Raw genomic sequence first — 22,784 nt, forward strand, 5'->3', positions numbered from 1 at the left:
CCTTGGCCAGCCCACTGCCTTTTTGAGATATGTGTGCTTCCCGAGGATCCCTTGGGTCCAGCTGCCTTGAGACTCACCCCGAGGTCCCTGTGGGGCTTTCACCCTGGCCTCGCTGTCCCTTTTCCACCCTCTCATACGTCCCACGAGCTCAGGCTCCTCTGGCTCCAGTTCCTACCTCCGTACCAGAGTAGCGACAGAGCACAGTAGGTTTAAGAGACAGAAAGTTGTTCGCTGTCTGTTTTGGGAGTTTGCTGTTTGATGAAGGATCAGAATACGGGCCTGAGACACTGACCAGGTGGGCCGGTGGCTGCCTCCACAGAGCTCACCGCCAGCCAGGTGTGAGCCAGAACCCCCGCCATGGAAACCTGAAGGCTAAGCCCCCTGCGAGCAACCACGGGTGGTCCTCAGCCTCAGCCCCGAGGGTCTCAGAGGCCAGGCAGCACAAGTCAGGCCCTGCACCCAGCACTCTTGACTCTTGGGAATTGCTTTGACTCCTCTCTTTCTTTTACATCTTATCCCTGTTTTTAACTTCAGGAGAGAGGAGGAGGCCCTGGCGACCCATGATGGCTGTCAATCCCACATGTAGGATAAGGGCCCTGGAGGGCGGCCATTGCTTGTTCCCAGTGGAAGTGTCGGGCAGGTGAGGCCGAGTTTTGAAGCAGAGGTGAAGTGACTTGCCCAGGGGCACACAGTCTCTGCCTCCAGCAGTGGTCACTTCTCACCTTGTCAGCTTCCTGCTCCTCCTGGGCAGAGTCGGGAGAACAGGTGGAAGACAGCCCAGAGAGAAGGGCTCCTTCTGGGAACCCAGGGCCTTGGATTTGCTACTGGCTCTGCCTTGGAGTTGCTTTTCCCCTTTGGACCCATGTGTCCCAGCTGCACCAAGACCCACTCTCCCCGACCCTGTTTCCAGCCTTCGACAGGCAGATCCAGGCTCAGTCACGCATTTCCTTGTGTTAGGGATCAGGAAATGGGGGTAGTCCTGGGCTGGGGGAGAGAAGATCTCTCTTTTCTTTTCTTCTTCTTCTTTTTGGTCCTGGGGATTAAGTCCAGAGGTGCTTTACCATTGAATCACATCCCCAGCCCTTTTTGTCATTTATTTTGAGACAAAAAGCTTGAGATCCTCCTGCCTCAGCCTCCCGAGTAACCGGGGTGACAGGCGTGTGTCCCCGTGCCCAGCGTCTCTCTTTTGTTTCCCTGATCACGTGATTCCTCCATGAGTCTGTCCTGTAAGATGCTGGGAGGAAAGAGATAGTGCCAGCCACCTCTTAGCTGCTAACAAGGGAGGCAAAACCTTTCTTCTTCTGACTTAGAAAAGGGAAAGGAAGACATGTGTGTGGGGGGATGCTGCCTTACGCAGGACAGAGGTGGGATAGGAGGTGGGGCCACGCCAGAGTGTGGGGGGACAGTCAGTGGGTGCATGTGTGGGAAGATGCCCTCAGGCTTCAGAAACCGCCACATGTGACAAAAGTAGGTGTGTTAGGACTAGGGAAATATGATATTTACTTAGAAATGAAAATCGATTGCCTTTAACTTTTGATAAGATAATTACGTTCCTCTGAGTCATTGTCATGCATTTGCGTTCATGAACCTCCCTCATTAAGTAGTAAGGGTATGCCTTTTATCTTAATTCCTTTTTTATAGGGCTGTGAATTTCTGCATTTATCTACCTTTGTTTTCCTGTGTAGACACAGGACTGCGTGGCCTCACAGAGGAGAGATAACTTATTATCTAGAGACTATTTCTCTGGAACCCAGCCTGAGGCTGAAGTGGGCTTCAGTTTCTCTTCTTCCTGCCTGGCAGTGTGACCTCCAATGAGTCACTTTATCTACTTGCCCCTGTTCCCTTGTCCGCACAGGAAAGTTAATATATCACAGCATTCATGGGGCTGTTGAAAGCATTAAATGAGATACTGCTACACCCCTCTACAAAAGGTGCTGGCCTTGTCCATAGCTGGCTCATGGCCGTAGCCATTCCTCAGCACTGTCCCCGTTACCAGCCTGGCTACAGAAATGTGAATTGGTATTGGGTTGATAGTGTCATCTCCTGAGAGATCAGAGCCAATTTAGCAGGGGGCTGGATTCCAATCCTGCCTGACAGCTCACTAGCTGTCTGACTCTGGGGTGACTTGGCCTAGCTGCCTGAACATGTAAGCTTGTAACTCTTTCAGTCTCCCTTTCTTCATCTGCAAAATGGATCTATTAATGGCACTGACCTCCTAGAGTGGTTGTAAGGATTCCGAGACTATCAAACACATGCATAAAATTTAGTATAACTAGGCACCGTGGTGCCGTCTGTAATTCTAGCCGCTCAGCTCAGATAGGAGGATCGCAAGTTTGAGGCCAGCCTGACCCTGTCTTAAGGTAAAATAAAATAAAAAGACTGGGGATGTAACTCAGTGGTACAAACATTCGTAGAGCATGTGTGAGGCTCTGAGTTTAATACCCAGCACTGTAAAAGATAAAACATTTTTTAAAAAATGAAAATATCATACAGAGTCAGGCGTGGTGGAATGCATCTGTGGTTCACTCATGTTGGAGACTGAGGCAGGAGGAACAACTGAACCCAGAAATTTGATGCTTGCCTGGACAAGAGTGAGACCCCATTAAAAAAGATTTAGGCTGGGTTGGTGGCGCACACCTGTAATCCTAGCAGCTTGGGAGGCGGAGGCAGGAGGATTGCGAGTTCAAAGCCAGCTTCGGCAACTTAGTGAGACCCTGACTCAAAAATAAAAAAATAAAAGGGGCTAGGGAGGAGGCTCAGGCATGGAGCACCCCTGAGTTCAATCCCTGGTACCCCCCTAAATTAGCATAGTGAGTAAGAGCTCTATTACTATTGATATGAAATAAAAAATATGTGTGGGACCTTTAAAGTGCACGCGTATTAGCTCTGCTGACCCCAGGGAAGTGATGTCCTTTGCTTCCTTGTGGGAAGGTTAGGAACCTCTCTTGCGTGCGTGTGTGTTAAGGGCGAGCAGGGGGAGGGTCTCGGGGCCAGCACTGCTTCCGTTTCTCTCTGTTGCTTTCCTGGATCCCAAGGCGAAAATCCAGCGCTCCTTGGGGTTCAGCATGGTCTCCTCTCATTTGTCGTCAAGTTGGAGATCCAAGTGCTTTCGAGAGTGTCTTAGTGAAAATGTTCTGCCTGCAGCCTCTGGAGACGCTCAGGGCTGACACCGTGGCCGTTAGCATGGAAGGATCGAGAAGACTGGCGTCCAGCTCACCTCCCGCAGCCCCGCTAGCTCCTGCAGCTCAGGGCTTTTGTGGCCCCCAGAAGCAAGCCAGCCGCTGACACCGGCAGGGGCAAATCACCTCTCCTGGGTCTGTTCTGGGGAACCCGGGGCAAGCTAAGCTTCGAGGGATTGCTGGGGCTCCAGAGGCAGTGCCTTGGCACTGCCAGTCTCCTCTTGGGTAGACCTTACATGGAAGTCTGAGAAAGACCCTTCAAATAGCAGGGGCCCTATAAGTCCCAAGGGCCCTGGGCAGGCAGGGGGCACCATCTGTGTGTTCTCCATGTTCCCAGCATCTCGAGAGACCTTATGTACATCAGCCCAGTCAGTCCTCACGAGAACTCCACCATGTAGATGTTACTGTCCCAGTCTTCAGTCAAGGCGTGTCTTATTGTCATTCTTTAGTCAAGACGTGTGTGTGGTTGTTAAGATCAGGGACTTTGGAGCCAGACTTCTCGGATTCAAATCCAGGTTCTTCCATCAACCACCTGTATGACTCTGTGCGCTTGACTTCAACCATCTGAGCCTCAGTTTACTTTTCTGTAAAATGGGAGCCAAGAGTCATGTCGAACTTCATGGGTGATGTGAGGACTCTTATTATCTGTCGAGTGATGTTTCATAAATGGTTGTAAAAGCTGATGCTGGGGTAAAAAGAGGACCAGAGAGGAGCAGTCCCATGCCTAGGGCACTTGGTCAGGAAGAAGTAAAAGTCTTTCTGGAATCCAGGTATGTTTGAGTTTCACGCTTCTACTCATTATTAAAAGCATTGTATCGTCCACCTGTAATTACAGGTGCCCACCTGTAATCCCAGCTACTCCTGGAGGCTGAGGCAGGAGTATCCCAAGTTTGAGGCCAGCCTCGGCAACTTAGTGAGACTCTGTCTGAAAATAAATGAAACAGGCTGGGGGTGTAGCCCTGTGGTAGAGCACCCCTGGGTTCAGTCCCCCACGACGTAAAACAATGGCGAGAAGAACATCGTGTTTTCTCTGGCTGAGTTTTCTTTTTGTTTTTTTTTTAAATTTACTTTTACTTTTACGGACTGCATTTTGATTCATTGTACACAGATGGGGTACATCATTTCATTTCTCTGGTTATGCACGATGTAGATTCACACCATTTGTGTGATCATACATGTACGCAGGGTCATGATGTCTGTCTCAGTCCACCATCTTCCACACCCTCCCTCTCGTTTCCCTCTATGTAATCTAGAGTTCCTCCATTCTTCTCTCACCCCCCACCCAAACACCCCCATTATGTATAATCATCCACTTATCAGGGAAAACATTTGGCCTTTGGTTTTTTGGGATTGGCTTATTTCACTTAGCATGAGAGTCTCCAATTCCATCCATTTATCTGCAAATGCCATAATATCATTCTTCTATATGGCTGGATAATATTCCACTGTGTATGTATTCCACAGTTTCTTTATCCATTCATCACTGAGGGGCATCTCGGTTGGTTCCACAATCCAGCTGTTGTGAATTGAGCTGCTATGAACATTGATGTGGCTGTATCTCTGTAGTATGCTGATTTTAAGTCCTTTGGGTATAGGCCAAGGAGTGGGATCGCTGGGTCAAATGGAGGGTCCATTCCAAGTTTTCTAAGGAATCTCCACACTGCTCTCCAGAGCGGCTGCACCAGTTTGCAGCTCCACCAGCCATGGACGAGTGTGCCTTTCAGCGAGGTTTTCTGATGTAGACCAGCTCCAGACAGCTTGGTGCCTGCTGAAAGAGACCGACGGACACACAAATGACGACAGGTGGCCGGGGAGGACCAGTCGCAGGGAAACACATCCTGCGCTCCATCAACGGAGAGCCGTGTGGACGCATCTGCAGGGTCTGTGGACCCTTCGGGGAACGTCTGTCCTTCCTGAGGAGAGGAAGGAAGAGCACGCAGGCGCAATCCAGGCTGGAGGAATGGACGGCCGCCAACTCCTCCAGGGGCTGGAGAGGGAAGGATGTTAGAGCGCGTGTGACCAGCGGGGCTTCCGGGCTGGACAGGCACTGCCATTCTCCCTTTTCTCCTGCTAATGACCCCGGGAGCCGGTGGGACCAGGGACACACGCAGACAGGACCGAAGGATGCTCCACCCTCTTGCCCTTGCGCGGGGCCTTTAATGCACCACCATCTTCCCTACCCACCCCTGCATCGTCTTCCTGCCTGGAATTTCTCCCACTCTGGGCAGTTTCTATATTCTAAAGGCTTCTTTTCCTAAGCCTTGTTTCAAAGTCTCATCAGACTTTGTTTGACTTAAAAAAAAAAAAAAAAAAAAAGTTTTTGGCAGATTTTCCCAGTAAATTAACAAGGGCCCAAAGAGCAAGCCAATGTCTGTCCTGTTCAGCATCATAGATCCAGAATCTAGAACCAGGCTTGGCACTTAGAAGATGCTTAATGTTCTCCCAGTGAAAGAATAGGAGCCAAGATCCAACCCAGAGTCCAGGCATGAACTGCTAGGACAGCTTTATTAAAGATATCACTTTCTGCTGGGTGCAGTGGCACACACCAGTGGCTGGGGAGGCTGAGGCGGGAGGATTGTAAATTTGAGGCCAGTCTCAGCAACTTAGTGAGGTCCTAAGCAACTTAGTGAGACTCTGTCTCAAAAAAAAAAAAAAAAAAAAAAAAAAAAAAAAGCTGGGGGTTTAGTTCAGTGGTAAAGAGCCTCTGGGTTCAATTTTCGGTACCCAATAACAATAACAATAATTTTCATGCTCCACAAGTCATCTGCTTGAAGGGTAGAATTCAGGGATTTTAGTATATTCACTGAATGGCACAGTTTCATCACCTGAAGGAAAACCCCATACCCATGAGTGCTCAGCTGCCCTTTCCCTCCTCCCAGGCCCTGGCCACCCTCATCTGTCGTCTGTCTCTCGGGATTTGCCTGTGCTGGACATTTTCCCAGTGGAATCGTGTAGCCATCAATCATCTGGGTGTGTCTGCCTTTTGGCTGTTGTCGATAATGCTGCAAAGGACGGCTGCGTTGGGGTAGTCGTGGACGTGCGTTTTCCTGTCTTCAGGGTATACACCTTCACCTGCCTTCTCACTCTTTCCCCAGCCAACTAGGCAAGAGGCCAGGTGCTCGGTCAGATGGCAGGATCTGGCCTCCTGGGAGGAGCTAATCTGTCCCTGCTCAGGCCTCGCCCTCGCAGGGCTCCACCGAGGAGGCTGGGGGCTGGGGAGCCCAAGCCTTCGCGGCCAGGTGGCCGGGCAGGCATGCCATCCCTGGGCTCCGACTGGCCACTTGAGTAGCACCTCACCTTTCATCTTTATAGAGGGAGGACGAAGATCGAAATGCCTCGTTCCCAGACAAAAACAGACAGGGCGTTGTAATGATTAACACGGCGCAGTTGTTCCTGGCCTTCGCAGGTCTGCTGTCAGCGGGACGGTGACAGCCCGGCTCCTCCTGCTCCAGACCCCAAGGTGAAGGACAATTGCATGAAGATAACGCCTCTCTGCCAAAGTCCCCGGATGTGCCGGGCTCCCTTCTGCTGCAGGGGCGCTCGGGCGGTTCCGAAGCTGCCCTGTTGCCCGGGCAGGTGAGCCACCGGTTCTGCCTCTCCCCAGCCCCACCCGCCGCCCCCACCCCTGGGCCTGGACGCGCTCGCTGGTCCATCTGGAGGGGACGCAGCGCAGCTCCCTCTGCAGCTGATTCGCTCAGTTTGTCATCATCCCTCACTGAGCGCCCTCCTCGCCGGCGCCAGGCTCCGTGCTCCCCACGGTGGGTCCAAAGGTGACCGTGGTGCGGTCTGGGTTTCCAAAGTCCTCCAGTCCGGCGAGGAAGGAGAGCAGCACGCAGGCCAGGGAACACGCAGAGCACTCCTTTCAGGGGACTCACACTGTGCATATCGTCACACACCCGCCTTGTCCCAGATGGTGGGACACATATGAAAAGCTAAGTTGAGCAACAAGCATTAACCTTTCATCACACCTGTGTGGTTGGAAGCCTCACAGAATCCAACACCTGGGCCTTAAGGGGCTGAAGGCATCTAAACCAACCTGAAGAAATCGAGGGGGCTCCATCTCCCAGAGAAGACGTCCTTCCGGTTGGAAACGGCAGCATACATAGGAGTTTGTTCTTCATCATTAATTCCTAGGCAGACCATGTTGGTGGTGTTGGTCCACCTGTTTCCAGCCTCTTTCATTTAAGCAGATGTCTCTCTCTCTCTCTCTCTCTCTCTCTCTCTCTCTCTCTCTCTCTCTCTCTCGTATTTATTTATTTATTTATTTAATTGAATTCCGGGGTGCTTAACCACTGAGCCACATCCCCCACCCATTTTTCATATTTTATTTAGAGACAGGGTTTCACTAAGTTGCTGAGGCTGGCTTGAACTCATGATCCTCCTGCCTCAGCCTCCCGAGCTGCTGGGATTCAAGGCGTGCACCCCTGTGCTGGGCTTAGGCAGATGTTCTCAATATCACTTACTTGGACTTTTCCTGCAGTAGCTCTTGAGACCAGAGATTGGCCTTGGACCCCGGGACAGCAGATTCTGAGGTGGGCTGGTGACCACCGATGGTAGCCTGGCCTGAGAAGACGGGCTTGTGGAATCAGATTGTTTTCAGGAAGTTGGAGCTGGGAGCGGAGAGGCGGATCCCGCTGGGGCTGGGGCTACATTCTTACAGCGGGAAGGTAGCACCAGGCGGGAGGCCACGATGACTGTGCAGGTGACAGTATAGGAACACAGGAGCAATGGCAGCGAGTGAGGAGGTTGTGAGATGAGTCTTTTGAGACAGAGAGGGAGACAGACGGGGAGAGAGTGCACACGCCAACAGCTCTCCAGTCCCTGGTGTGGCCTCGCCTTCCTCCCTGTCTTGGAGTGTCTGTGGGAGACCACGAACAGCCCCACTCCATGTTCCCCCTTTGAAAATGAGCTTGGACGAGTCTTGGCTCCTGAAACCAGAGTCTCGGCTCTAGCAGTGCTGCACCCTTAACACGTCTTAGGTGGGGCAGGGCTTTTCCAGTTGGGTAAGAGGAAGGGGTCCTGATAAAAGAGCCAGCGTCAACTCTGAGGAGGTGGGAGACTCGGTCTGGCTGCACTTAGAGTCAGTGATGGGGCTGCCAGGGTGGGGAAGGGGTTTTATAAAAAGGATCCTTTATACTGGTGTTGTGGCGCATGTGCCCGTCATCCCAGCAACTCGGGAGGCTGAGGCAGGAGGATCACAGGTTTGAGGCCAGCCTCAGCAATTTAGCAAAGTCCTAAGAAACTTAGTGAGACCCTATCTCTAAATAAAAAAATAAAAAGGGCTGGGGTTGTGGCTCAGTGGTTGAGCACTCCTGGGTTTAATCCCTGGTACAAAAAAGGAGGAGAAGAGGGAAGGTTTTTTTCTGTCCACCACTCACTTTCATTTCTGTAGTCACTGTGAACTGGATTAAAGTGCTGTGTGAACCAGTCACCATCTGTGGATGGTGCTTGGAGTGACGTTGCTTTAGGAGTTTTAGGAAATCAAATTGTGGCAATGAATGTGCTTCATATGTGGCTTGTGTATATGCTCCATATTTATGGGGTCAAAATGTACTCCCTGCCTCACATTTCCTGAATGCTTCAACGCCTTCTTTAGTTTTTTGGTACTGGGGATTGAACCCAGGGTTACTTTACTACTGAACCACATCCCCAGCCTTTTTTATTTTTTATTTTGAGACAGGTTCTCACTAAGTTTCTTAGGGCTTTGCTAAGTTGCTGAGGCTGGCCTCAAACCTGTGATCCTCCTGCCTTAGCCTCCCAAGTTGCTGGGATGACAGGTGTGCACTGATTTTAACTCTTCTTTTGGCTTCTCCAGCTATACTCCCATGCCAATCATGTTTTCTGGTGTGTTCTTTTCTCCTACCCATGACTCACTCTCTTGGGGGAAGGAAGGTAACATTCTGCAAACAAAGGCCACTGTGCTACTTAGGCCTCCTGACCCTTGAGTCTTGGCTTTGCCACTTTCCAGTCAGGTGGTGCTGGGCCGAGTGCTGGGGTGCCTCTGGTTCCTTACTCATGGCAGGTGTCAGAAGGACCTGACAGGTACTGTGAGGATTGAATCTCTGCTGCGTGAAGGTGTGCCCTGGGTCCAGCTCAGTGAAGTTGCTCCTCTGACCTTGCACTCTGGCGACACGCCCCCCTCCCATGTCCTCTGAGATCTGGGAGCCTCAGGAAATAGCACAGGCGTGCAGGTAAACAGTGGTGGCATAAACGGTCCTGTGGGCCCGTCGCCTGTGTCTTTACTGAGGTTGGGAGAGGAGCGCAGCACAAACAGCAGAGACTCTGGTTTCTAGAACCAAGACTCGTGGCCCAAGCTCATTTTCTAAGGGGAACATGGAGTGAGGCTGTTCGCGGTCTCTGCTGACCGGCTGGGCTTTGTCACGGAAGGTGGAAGGTGTCACTTTCCCCGGCTCAAGCTGAATCCTGATTATCGGTTATGATAGTCACTTCCTCTTATCAGTAATGGATTTGGGGATGGGTGTGTAACCCAGTATGTAAAATGGAAGTTGATGAGAGGCATCTAGAGATTGGACTTCTTTTCTTCTTCTTCTCCTCCTCCTCCTCTTCTCCCTTTTCCTTCTTGTCCTTCTCCTTCTTTTTCTCAGTGCTAGGGATCAGGCCCAGAGCCTGGCATGTGCCAGCCATGCCTCTGCCCCTGAGCTGTATCCCTAGTCTGAGAGGGATCTAGAAAAGATTTTGTCAACTCTTCATATGAAGAAAACGGAAGATTCAATCTCCTTTGTCCCTCTGGATATTTTTCTGGTTAGATGTGACGTCTGGCATTGTGGCAGCCCTCTTGTGACTATGAGGGGAGACAGTCTGGGGACAGAGTTGATGAATAGAGAAGTGAAAAAACCTGGGTTCTTGAAGTTGTCAAATAAATCCTGAAGTCACTCTACCTCTGGCCTTCATGTTGAATTGGGGAAAATGAACCTGTATTAACTGCACTAGCTTCTGTATCAAACTCCTCAAATAAAATGCCAGGAAATGAATTTTCTGGTACCCTGCAATGCAGATGGCAGAGTGATGTTTGGTGAATCCTGGACGTGGATTCTGTTTTCTTCCTGCAGGTAAGGAAATGGACTAATTCCTGCTGTGTTTAAATATTCCCTTAAACAGAAGTCATAGTTGTTAGGGATAATTCTTCTAGCCTAGCCACATGAGCCTGAGTAAGCATGGAAAGTGACACGGCTCTCTGTGTCTCATCAGAAGCTGGGAGAGGCCTAAGGCATGTGCTCTCACCTGTCCCTGACTCGTGTGGTCACTCTGACTGCAGGAAGATTCTCTGCAATTAAAGTGGGCACTTAAAAATAATGAAATAAGTCAGGCACATAATGAAATAAGTAATCCCAGTTACTCAGGAGGCTGAGGCAGAAGGAATTGCAAGTTAGAGGCCAGCCTCAACAACTTAGTGAGACCCTGTCTTAAGATAAAAAATGGAAAGTGCTGGAGATGTATATCAGTGACAAAGTGCCCTTGAGTCCAGTCCCTAGTACTACGAAAGAAAGAAAGAAAGAAAGAAAGAAAGAAAGAAAGAAAGAAAGAAAGAAAGAAAGGAAGGAAGGAAGGAAATGGGAACTTACTATAATGGGTACAGTTGGGAAGGAGTGTGTGTGGGAGGGGCTTTGTGTAACTGGCCTGCAACCCCTGTAGTTGCTTTATTTGAGGCAATGCATTTCCTAATTCAGCACTGCTGGTGGTGGTGGGTCCCTAAATGGGCATCCACTCAGCTTTATGATCCACTCTAGCAACAGTGGCAACCATTCTCAGTACTTCTCCGCATGTCCCAATGCGCCCGCCTGCTTATCTTATCCTCAGCGTTGTAGAAGAGAACAAATAATCTCATCTTCAGGACGACGTCTTTGCAGGTGGAGTAAGCCGTCACATCCAGCATGGGAGAATCTGAGTCCAGGAGGCTTTGAACTTGTGAGCTCTGGGGGAAGCACAGATGTGACTTGGGGAATCCGTCTGTTTACAGAGGAGCTGGCAGCAGGCATCGCTGTGACAGCCCCTGTCCCCGAGGGCATCTCCATCTCCATCGCTTCGCTATGCGTGGTTGGACTTCTCAGAGGACCACAGACTCAGATCTGGTCCTTTTTTTCTTATTCCTGGGCGTCAAGACTCAGAAAAGTAGTGGATCCAGGAGGGAGAGAGAAGGCTTTGTCGGGGCTGGGGATGGAAATTTTGGCCAAGTGTCCTTCCTTCAAACTCAGGTGAGGAGCCAGGTGGGTGGAGAGAGGGGTGTGGCACGCTCTCACTGAAGGGGCCCCTCCCGGTGCAAGGCAGGCGGCTTGGCTCCGCCCTCGTGCCTGTGGCTGGGGCGGCTCTCCATAGGTGAGGAGACCCTGCAGTTGGCCTTGACGCTATTCATCATCTTTTTTTTTTTTTTTTGGCACCAGAGATTGAACCCAGGGGGCTTAACCACTGAAGCACATCCCCAGACCTTTTTAATATTTTTTTTTAGAGACAGAGGCCTGCTGAGTTGCCTAGGACTTTGCTAAGTTGCTGAGGCTGGCTTTGAATTCATGATCCTCCTGCCTCAGCCTCCAGAGCCACTGGGATTATAGGCCTGTGCCACTGCACCCAGCTTAGATGGGAGGTATTGATTGGAGCAGTGGTTTATTTGTTTGGTTTTGGTGGTTGGGACTTAATCCAGGGCCTTGCACCTGCTAAGCACACACTCCAGTTGCTCCATGGGAGAGTTTTATGCTGGGGATGGACAAGCTCAAATTTTCTCCCTTCTTTGTTTCTTTCATTGTCTCGTTTAAAAAGTAACTTTCTGACTGGCCTCCAACATGCCCTCCCTAGGCCTTGTAATATGCTAATTGTTGCCGCTTTTTAAACATGTCCCTGTGCTCAGGCCTTGTGCTGAGCACCACCTCATCACTTGATTCTCACAATAACCTCATCAGGAAGCTCTGCCTCAGAGAGTTTGATTAATTTGTCTAATGCCACACAGCTAGGGAAGGTAAGGATGGAATTTAAATATGGACAGGCTGACTACAAACCTGTTTCCCCAAACTAGGAGGGGGATACCCAGGTCCTGCTGTAGGATGTTGGGGTGAGGGGCTGAAAGCAGCAGACAGACGTAATGGTATGGGGGGCACTACTCACTGAGACCCAGGGATGGATTGAATGGCTGGGTCTCCGTTTTCTACCTGGCCATGTTGTCCTGTTCATGAAGTCCTCCTGCTCCTTCCATTGTTCCTGACTCTTCTCTGTAATCAAGACAGCTCATGGTGTCCACAGACAGCATCTGAGCTGCCATCTGTCCCCAAGCCCTCAGGACAGAGAGATGACCTAGGCTCCAACATGCACCCAGTCAGGAGCCAACACCTGGTTGCTGACCATCATGGAACTCGTAGGTGTCCTCTTGATGTTGCAAAGGAATAATAAAAAAGCATCCGCTGTCTTAAAGGACCCAGTGACTCATTTCTTTCTGTCCTTCTCTGCCCACGAAAGCCCTGTACCCTGCTCTCAGTGAAGAACAAGAAAAGAATGGTCGGCACCAACCAGATCAAGGGACAGAGAATATGAGGCTTGACTGAAGGCAGTGGTCCTCAACCCCTCATGCTTGATGGTGGTGACCACGACAGCGTCTTGCGAGTAGGTACTACAGGCCAGAGGCTTCCTGAAGTGAGCCAGTCCCCCAAACCCAGGCCCAGTGTTCTCTCTGATAGGTGGCTGTTAACACATAGTCGGGGGAGAATAGAAGTTCACTGTTTCAGACGAAGGGGAATGAAGGAAGGGACGGGACGGGAAGAGGAAAGTGGAATGAACGGGACATGGCCTTCCTGCGTCCACGTCCGAATACCGCCAGTGTAACCCCACAGCACGTGCGGCCAGTGGGAAGTCCCACTCCACGCACATGTGCTGTCAGAACACGTTCTCCTGTGTAACTAACAAAAGAGCACATTTTAAAAATTAAAAAAAAAAAAAAAAGCAAAAAAGAAAGAACGCTTCCAAAGAACTTCGTGAAGTCAACTCACTCATCACCTCCCTTTATGGGGAAACCGAGGCTTAGAGACCAGGTATGTCCCCAAAGCCATACGGCTAGCAGCAGAGGGCGTTTCCTTGTCCTTGGAATGGGATGCTTATCGGCCTCCTGGTTTTACTGAAGTTGTCATTATTAGTATGGATTTCATGGGCCAAATGTCACGCTGGACTTGTGCTGGGTACTTCCAAATCCGGGGCCCGCTTGAGCCTCACGCGGCTCTGAGGCAGAGTGCTTCCTGCAGCCCTGGAATTCTCCGGCGGTCCATGGAATCTGCTCGTGGTGCCCGCTCCGTGCGCCCACTTACCGTAAGGAGATGGGAAGCACTACTGAGAAAGCAGGCTGGGTGCGTCTGCTTTCTACTTAATTCTCCAGCCCCCTGCCTGGAGGCCCCTTGTCCCTTGGCCTCTGGTTACAGGCACACATGCACTCTTGAGTCTAGGTACGACCCGTGCAATGCTTTATTCTTCTTTTACCATTTGACGTTATTTTGGAACATCTCCCCAAAACTACGTGATTGTAATTTTCTCTGACTACAGTACCCATCTCATGGAAATGCTGTGATCCACTATAGAGACCTCTGTTTTTAGAGGCTGTACCCTGCAGTGGCTATCTATGACTACCTGATCATTCCTATTTTATTATGTAAAAAAATTGAACCGACACATTAAAAAGTTCATATTTATGAGGCACACGTGATGTTTTGGTACATGTACATATTTTGTAAAGTTGAAATCAGGGTCAACATTGATCTCCTCGAACAATTTTCTCAGCCTTTCTCTCTCTCTCTCTCTCTCTCTCTCTCTCTCTCTCTCTCTCTCCTCTTTTTTTGTTTCTGGTACCAGGGATTGAACCCAGGGACACTGGATCTAAGCCACGTCCCCAGCCCTCTTTGGTATTTTATTTAGAGACAGGGTCTTGCTGAATTGCTTAGGGTCCTGCTAAGTTGCTGAGGCTGGCTTTGAACTTGAGATCTTCCTGCCTCAGCCTCCCAGGCTGCTGGGATTACAGGTGTGCGCCACCATGCCTGGTCAATTATCACTTCTATATGGTGAAACAATTTTCTAGCATAAAAATATATATATATATTTTTTTTTATATATAATGTGAGTTTTTTAATGTGAGTTGTTCTCATCTGCAGTAGTACTTTGAGAACTCCTTGAGGATTGTCTTCTTGGGTCAACGGGCAGGAGAGGTCATGCTGGGCCACAGCCTGGTCAGTAGGAATTCACTGAGCACCTGTGTCTTCCAGGCTGTGTTCAGGAGCTGGAGGCACAAAGGCGAAGGGGACAGACACAACCCCTGGCCTCCTCGACTTCCATTCCTCTGAGGGGCGACCACGGGGGTAAGCACATACGTAAACAAGGTAATCGCGGGCTGAGCAGGGCTGTGCGGTGCTGTGGGAGGTGGAGAGATGGGGCAGGAAGTGCGAGGGCGTCCTCTCAGAGAAGCCCCTCCGTGGAAGGGTCATAGGACTCCCCCTCCTGCAACATCAGCCCAGGTCCCTGAACCTGGAGGAGCTCCCAGCTGGGAACTCAGTGCTGTGAGACCCCGCCAGGCTTCGTGGCCTGCAGGGTGGGATGGGAACAAGGCCGAGGGGTGGCCAAGCTCTGGCAGGCGGGGTTGGAGGAAGGGTGGGATTTCAGGCCACATCAGCTCTGTACCCTTTTCCTTCGTCCTTGCGAATTTCGTTCCAAGCTCCCATTTACATCCTTCTTTATTAATGACTCTCATTTGCCACATATTCTCCGAGTAGGTGGGCTGTCCCAGGCCCAGGGTGAGGCACTGCGTGAGGTGGTAACGGTCCTTGACTGGGGCGTCACAGGCGACCGAGCGTGTGCAGCGGGGAGAGCAGGAGACGGCTCTCTGCCCATGCCAGGTCTTCTTGGAGATCGTCCTGCTGTGTGTTCACACAGAGGTGGGGCACCCTGGCCTCCCGGGATCACTGTGTGTGTGAAGAATTGGCAGGTCATCAACTCTAATGCGTGTGTGTGTTTTTAAATTAACAAATTAAAATGACCTTCAAAGGCACAGAATTAAAAATACCAGGAATGGAAATCGCTAGGTTTCTCACTTGGTCTGGACACAATGGCTTGCTTCCTCTTTATTTCTCCCCAGAGGCCCAGGGCATTGGGCAAGCGCAGGCTAGCCCATCTGACTCTTCCTCATTTGGCCAGGACGCTTGCTGGGCGCGAAGCCGTCTTCCAGGCCTCCTTGTGGGAACAAACAGCCCGCAGTCCCCGATTTCATCACTGCCTTTCGGGTGGAACCCACCAACTGTGCTCCCAGCTGGGTTATCTCTACTCTTCTCTGCACTTCCGGTCTCTTCTCAAAGGGTGTAGGCCTGATAACCTGGTTCTAGACTCTGGAGGTTCTGTCCAGTGTCACACTGGCTTTCTGGTGAAGACTCAAAGAACAGATGCTTAGCTACGACTGGCACAGTCACCCACGATGACACCTTGGTAGTCGTCCTCAGGGGAAGCGTGCTCCCCATGGGAGCCCCTCTGGAATCTACCTCCTGAGTCATGGATGGGAATAAAACCTCCTTGATCCCGCTGAAGGGTGCAGAAGGAGGACGCTACATGTACCTCAGCCGTTCCTGTTAACCCGCTCAAGTCACCCGCACCAGTTGGCGGCTGTCATTAATGGCAGGTGTCAGCTCTGGTTCACGACTACTCTGCAGAGTGCTTCTCACTTTGCCCTGCTCCGGATCCGCTCAATGCGGGACCTTTGGCTATGGTTCCGACTCTGGCCCTTCTTTTGCTCCTGCCCTTGATGTTGATCAATGTGTTCAGGTTATTTCAGCTTAGTCGTGGAGTTCTCTCAGGACTGGCCTTAGACTCCAAGCTGCCCGCCTCTGGGAAGATTCTCCAGTTCCAGAAGTACCCTCTAGGCCTCACCCCTTAGCCTAGACCTCTTCGGTTGGCTTATCCCGGATCTGGTTGTTTACCGTGAACCGAGCGCTGACCAGCCACTTGGTGGTTTGTTTTCTCGGGTTGGCTCATATTCGGGGCACCTTGTTCTTCTGAAGGATTCCTTTTCCTGAAACCCCAGAGGGCCTGACACCCTGCCCCCCCCACCCCCAACAGGTGTCCAGCATGCGGGTTACCTGTGCTGAAGCAGTAAAACAATTCTTCGGTGCTATAAACTCAAGGGCTCAGCTGCTGAAGGTCAGTGTGTGTTCCGAGACATTTTTACAGCCAGCAAACACAGCAGCCATTTACAATGGAGTGCATTGGGTCATAAATTATTTCACCGACAGCACTAGCCCCTTAATTACAGAGAAGCGGGGAGGTTACACATCTACTGTGCATGGTGAGAAAATGTAGCTCTGGTTTTACCCTGTCGTTCTCCTCATCAGTTACTTCCACCCACTTTCCCATTGGACTTTTTTTTGGCCCGTAGGATCAAGCCACATTTGCACATTTGTCCCTGTTTTTTCTCTGTTGGAACTGTGACCTTCGGAGACACTTCTTTGGCTCAAGTTGGCAGCGTGAAGGTTGTTTCCTAGATCTGAGGCCTTGTCATGGACAGCTAGTGAGCTCTGGGATCCACAGGTGTTTGGGGCATTGATAGGGACCACTCATGTGGCCTCTTCTGCTATGGGACAACTTCTGGGAGTCTGGTCACTTCTGCCACGACTGTGCAGAAGAAAAGCCTCACATCACCTGCCAGCAAGTGTATTCTGTGTCTGGCACCTCATTATTACTCTGTTTTCCCTTCAAGTTGGGCCCAGAACACTGGAGACTTGGGTGGAGAAGGACTCAAAATTATAGATGGGGGAAATGGGTGTTTGGCACTCTCGGAGGGTGGAAAGGCCCCTGGATGTGAATCTAGCCAGACACAGATTTGAAACCCAGGGCTGGCTGTCATGTACCTGAGTTCACTGGGGCCCTTCACAATCTCCCTAGGTCTCAGGTAATTCACTGAAAAATGAGCCTGATAGGGCCAACCTTTCCAGGGAGAGCGCAAACAAGATGGCGTACGAAAGAATCTGACCTGCCGTGAGAAGAAGCAAGTGACCTCCTGTGGGCTCTCAGCAACCTTTCAGGGCCCCTCGGCAGTTCTTCTTCCTCTCCCCATCCTGAGCAGAATTGGAAGGGCTGAAGTTTCGAGCCTGCTCCGGAACCCCAGTGCTTACGAGACTGGGCCTGGGAGCTGCCCTGGAACATGGCGGGCTCATGGGATGTGGTGTGAATGGACACCGGGCTGGCTGGCCCTCTGAGCCAGGCTTCGGCGGCTCATCCGGAGCCCGTCAGGCCTCCCCTGCTTTGCTGCTCTCAGAGCTTGTTCTAGTTGTGGCCTTGACACGGTTTAGGTTGAGTTGAAGGTCCTGGGCTGAGGATTCCTCCTCCTGTGCAGTTGACTTCCAGCCACCTCTGCCAGACAGGTGAGCAGAGAGGGATTGGGGAACCACTGGGCCATCACGGGGACAGCTGCTGCCCCCCTTCCAGTCCAATCAGACTCATAGCCCTGGTGGATGGCGCCGGAGGCTTGTAAAATGCCAGGATGTGTCTATAGGTGTTTGCAGTACTTTCCCTACTCCCTGACCAATCCAAGCCTGGTTGACATCTTGGAGTTTTTTCACTTCCCCAATTCCTGAACAAACGAATTCAATCCATTTGAGGTTTTTCTAGCTGGACGGACACACACACACACACACACACAGAGGAAGAGAGAAACAAAGACCATCAACACCCTGTCATGTTATCTGTGATATCTCACTGAATCCGAATAGTGATCCTGTGCTCCCACCTGGAGTGAATAACCCAGAATGCACAGGGCATGGAGGTCCTTGAAGGTGAACTGACTCATCTAGGTCTTCTACCTAGAAAGTAGAAGCTGGACCCAGGACTTCAACCACTGCCCTGAACAACTTTGCTGCCTCAGAGGCTAGGAGGGAGAAAGCTATGAAGAAGGAAAGTGGATTAGCAAGGAGGGTGGGGAGGAGAAGGAAAACAGAAATATATAAAGAAATGCATGCAGTTATTGCTTCATCAAGGCAAGTGAAGTTTGCCCACGTGGTGGAAAATTGTGAAACTTGGCTTGGAAAGCTTTGCGTTGGATCGATTGCAAGTCTGCATGGTGGGAGATCTGCCATCGCACCCTGGACTCAACCTCTAGTTACAGACCTTGCTCTTGGATCATGTTTTCCCACCTGGTCTGATCAGATTGATTGAAATGGCTATTTTCATTATTCAATTGCCTCGTCTTGGCAGTTTCACAAACTTCCACATGCCACCCAGTAACAGGAGGCCATTATCTTCCAGTCTCCTTGGGTGGGTGTGTGGGGGGTTATTGTCCTTTTTATTTCTCAAATGAGGAAGCAAGAACAGAGAGTTTATGAAACTTGCCTAAGGTCCAGCAGCTGATAACATGATGAAGTCAGACTTGGAGCCCAGCTCACCAGGTCCCAGGACCCACCTCTTTCCATAGTCGTGATGTGAGGGCTTTCTATGCAAAGGTAGTCACATGTTTTCTCCAGCTTAATTGTTGTAATAACCTTAGAAATTCAGATGTTGTGTTCTTAGAACGCCACATTTTATAGAAGGGAATTTTATCAGAGGGTTAAAGACCTTTACTGGGGCCTCACAGTTGTCTAACAGAGGCAGAACTTGATCTGAACTTTCTAAATGTGAACTTCCTGTTCTTTCCATTATACTATGTTTAAGGAACAAAAATCTCCCATTTTCCATCTATTCATCCACCCATCCACCCAATTATTCATCCATCCATCCGTCCATCCATCCATCCCTCCCACATTTGCCCAATCATTTTTTTGGTGCTCACTTTATAGCAGGGCCTATCCTAAGTCTAGTGATGAAAAATTGCCATTTGCCTCCAGGAGACTATGGTCTGTTAAAAGGACAAATAATCCACGACATGCTAAAATGCTGAAGTCAGTGTGGTAGTAGACATATGCAGGTGGAGGGAGATCAGGTTGGGGGGGGGGGGCGGTGGTACTCTGTCCCTGCTTGTTGAACCCCTTGTTTTGAAGAAAGCATTCTGCATGTATTTTTCAAAACCTCTTCCTAATTGAATGAGGCACCTGCCTCTGTGGCATCCTTGTTGGCAGTGGTTGAGCAGGAAGTCATCCTCCATGTGAATTAAGTTAATTTGGTGAAAGTGAAATGAATAGCTCTGTAATCTGGGGTGATAGGATAGCCCAAGCAGGGCTAAGCTGCACTTGCTGCAGAAACTCTTAATTGAGCCGTGACCTTGGACTCGGGCTGGTTACATAAGCCATCCCCAGGTGAGAACTAACCAGCATTTGCCCGGTTGACAGAAGCTAGGTTGCCTCTTTTCATTAGGATCCAGGGTACATTTCTCTACTGCCCAGACACGTAGAGAGGTCTTCTTTTCTGGAGTCCACAGGCCCTAGGAGGTCCCTGGGTGGACTTCAGCCACCTGTGAATCTTTGGAATTGGATATAAAATGTTGTGTGTATAAGTATACCATGTAGTTCTTGGAGAATGGCCATAGATTTAATCAGTTTATCAAAATAGTCCCTGAGAAAAATAATGTAAAAATACTATAATGTGGTGATGTGGTTTCCAGTTCCTACCCCAAGTGAAGTTTTGCTTCAGGAAGTCTGGGGCGAGACCCAGGACTCTCTTTTTTGGTAATTCTGATGCTTAGTCAGCCTGGGGAATGGTTGAATTGGAACAGCCCTCGAAGATCTTGTTATTGTGCAGATTTTGATTCCGGAGGACTGGGATGGGACTGGAGATGGCGTGTTTCTAAGCAGCGGCTAGGTATGGCTCCCAGCTTGAGTAGCAAGGGTTTTGTCTGAAGGTTTTTTTTTTTCCCTGTGGTTAGATTAAAATCACATCTAATTTGTTTACTTGGGATTGAAGCTAATTACTTAAGCTACTTCTCTTTGGAGGACATGATTAGGGGGAAGTCAAGAGATTTCTTAGGGAACACTGAATACTTCAAGGCCCCAAATTCCATTTCCAGTGGCAGTAAGAGAGTGTAAAGAAGTTGGGGGGCTGGGGATGTAGCTGTGTCTTATAGCACTTGCCTATCTTGCTCAAGGCCCTGATTTCCGTCCCCAGTGCCATAAAAAATACAGTCTGAAGTTAGATAAACTTCGATACAAATCCTGGCCCTGGTATTGATTATCCCTGAGCATCATTAGGGATGATATCTGCTATGAACAGCGTGATTATCAACTAACAGTGATACAGAACAGTTGGGGTTTATTTTTTCATGCATTACAAGAAATCTTTTTGTAGGGTGGGGATCCTTGGAGCACTTGCTGATCGTCAAGGACCTGGGTCATTTTGTTCTGTTCAACATTTCTGCCATGTCGCTCTTGCCGGAAAAGAGAACACGCCTCGCCTCTTTTCTGCACTTGGACAGATAGAATTGGATTCTGGTTGGAACTGTGTTGCCAAGCTCTCCCTTGCTGCAAGAAATGTTGGATTATGAGTGTTTCCAATCTCTATTCTGGAAGGCAGCGGGAGAGGAGAGATTTGAGAAAGAGCTCACAATAGCCGCCGCCACATCATGTGCTTCTGTGCAATTTATTGAATCTTTTGGTGTCGGTTTCCCTGTTTGTGAAGCAGGAGAACTGTTCCTCCCAGCAGTGGTTCCTGGAGTGTGGTGTGGGGTTCCCAGGCCAGCAGTGAAGCATCTGCAGGAAACTCGCCCCTGACGCAGAAGCTGTGAGGGCGGAGTTCAGTCACCTGTTTTAACATGCCTTCCAGGTGATCCTGATGCCTGCTCAAGTTTAAGAACACCATCTTAAAGATTTCTGGGAAGACTGATTCAGATGGTTACACGAGGGCCCTTGACAGAGAGTGTTCTAAGATGTAGGCGCTCACTTCTTAGACTAAACCAAGCCATGCTGGATTCCATGTTTTCTTGGAATGCTGAATAACAAATCTTCTTGGACTAAGAAGTTTTTAAAAATCCAAAAAAGAATTTTTTAGGTTCATTCTAACTAGTGATATCAGTCCTCCCATTCCCAGGGCTCTTTTGAGAATCTGCTGACCAAGGTCGCTAAGGAAAGGAAATGGAGATGAAGAAAGTTTGAGAGAGTTGACGCCATTTCTTTGTGCCCCTTATTGAGACAGAGCCCACATACCATAGATGTGTTCTTCAGGAGCACACGAGTCAGTGGCTTTGGAGCACGGTCACGGAGTTGTGCAACCCTCAACATCGTCAAACTTCAGAACGTTTTTATCACCCCCCCAAAGAAACCTCAGACCCGCTTGAAGGGATTCCTCCTCCTCTTCCCCCCCCCGCCCCTGCCTCTCCAAACCACTAATCTTCATAATGTTCCTAAGGATTTCCTTTATTTATTACTTATTTATTTATATAATTTACTGCCTTGTTTACTGGGAGAAATGCCAAGATTAATGCCGACATCATTGATGAACACATCGGCATCCTAAGACCAAAGTCTCACATGAGTTCGTTCTGTGAGATTGTTGCCAGTGAAAACAATAATGACAACAACCATGATATTGTTCACTGTCGTGAACAGATGTGGTCTGTTCTACCGGGAGTCAGAAGACTTGGGTAGATTATTACCTCTCTGTGGCCTTAAGTCTCATCTGCGGCTGCTGCTGGTGGCGGGGTAGGGAGCTGACTTTCCCCAGATGGTCTCTGAGGACCTCTGCTTCTGAGAGTCTAACTCGCTCTGGGTCCTGCACAGTGAGTGGGAGGTCCTGGTGGGAGCCCACGGAAGTGGAAGAAGGTGACCGGCTGGGGAGTGGCCTGGAACCTTGGCTTTGGACGAAATGGTTTACTTTGAAGGGAGAGGGCTGGGGCTAGCAGAGTCTTGCCTCAAAATTTCTGCCCTGGGAAGAGGAAGCAGATGGAGTCTGTGAGGCTCCAGGGGCATCAGCATGAAAAATGGAGGAAGTTGTGCATCAACACGAGGGAAACCCCACGGCAGTCGGAGATCTAATGAGCAACGCATATTTGTGGCAGGTCGTAAGTGTCCTGCCACTGGATTCTTCCTCTTGGACTGGTGGCACAAGCATCCAGTGGGGTCTGGAATACAGGGCCTTTCATATTTCTGGCAGACTATGATGCTGCAGGTCTGTGAAAGTATGCGATCAAAGTGAAGCAAAGAGCCCAGCGTGGTGGCACACGCCTGTGATCCCAGCGGCTCAGCAGACTGCGGCAGGAGGATCACCAGCTCGAGGCCAGTTTGGCAATTCAATGAGACCCTGCCTCAAAATAAAAAAATAAAGGCTTGGGATGTAGGGGAGTGCTAAAGCACCCTGGTTTCCATCCCCAGTACCCAACAATCACACAAAAACTATGAAGTAAATGTGCAGAGAAAATCCTCACCCCTCTCCTACTTCCACGGACCACAGTCTGTGGCAGAGGATGCAGCTCTTACTTGTCCCTGTCATCCATCTTCTTTCTAGTTGGAGTTTTGCTGAGCCAATAGGGATTCTCTCCAGGGATGGAAGAGGGAAACCGTTCTGCTGGCCTCCTTTCATTACTGAGACCGTCAACATTCAGGTTCATAAACGGTCCCCTCTCTATGTCATGGGACAACAGTGTGCAAATAGACCATTGCTGTCCTGGGGCCGGGGGCCTCCACACGGGTGCACACACAACTTCTCGGGAGCCCAAAGAAGGCAGAA

This window comes from Sciurus vulgaris (genome assembly GCF_902686455.1).
Source record: "Sciurus vulgaris genome assembly, chromosome: 15".
Classification (NCBI taxonomy): Eukaryota; Metazoa; Chordata; class Mammalia; order Rodentia; family Sciuridae; genus Sciurus; species Sciurus vulgaris.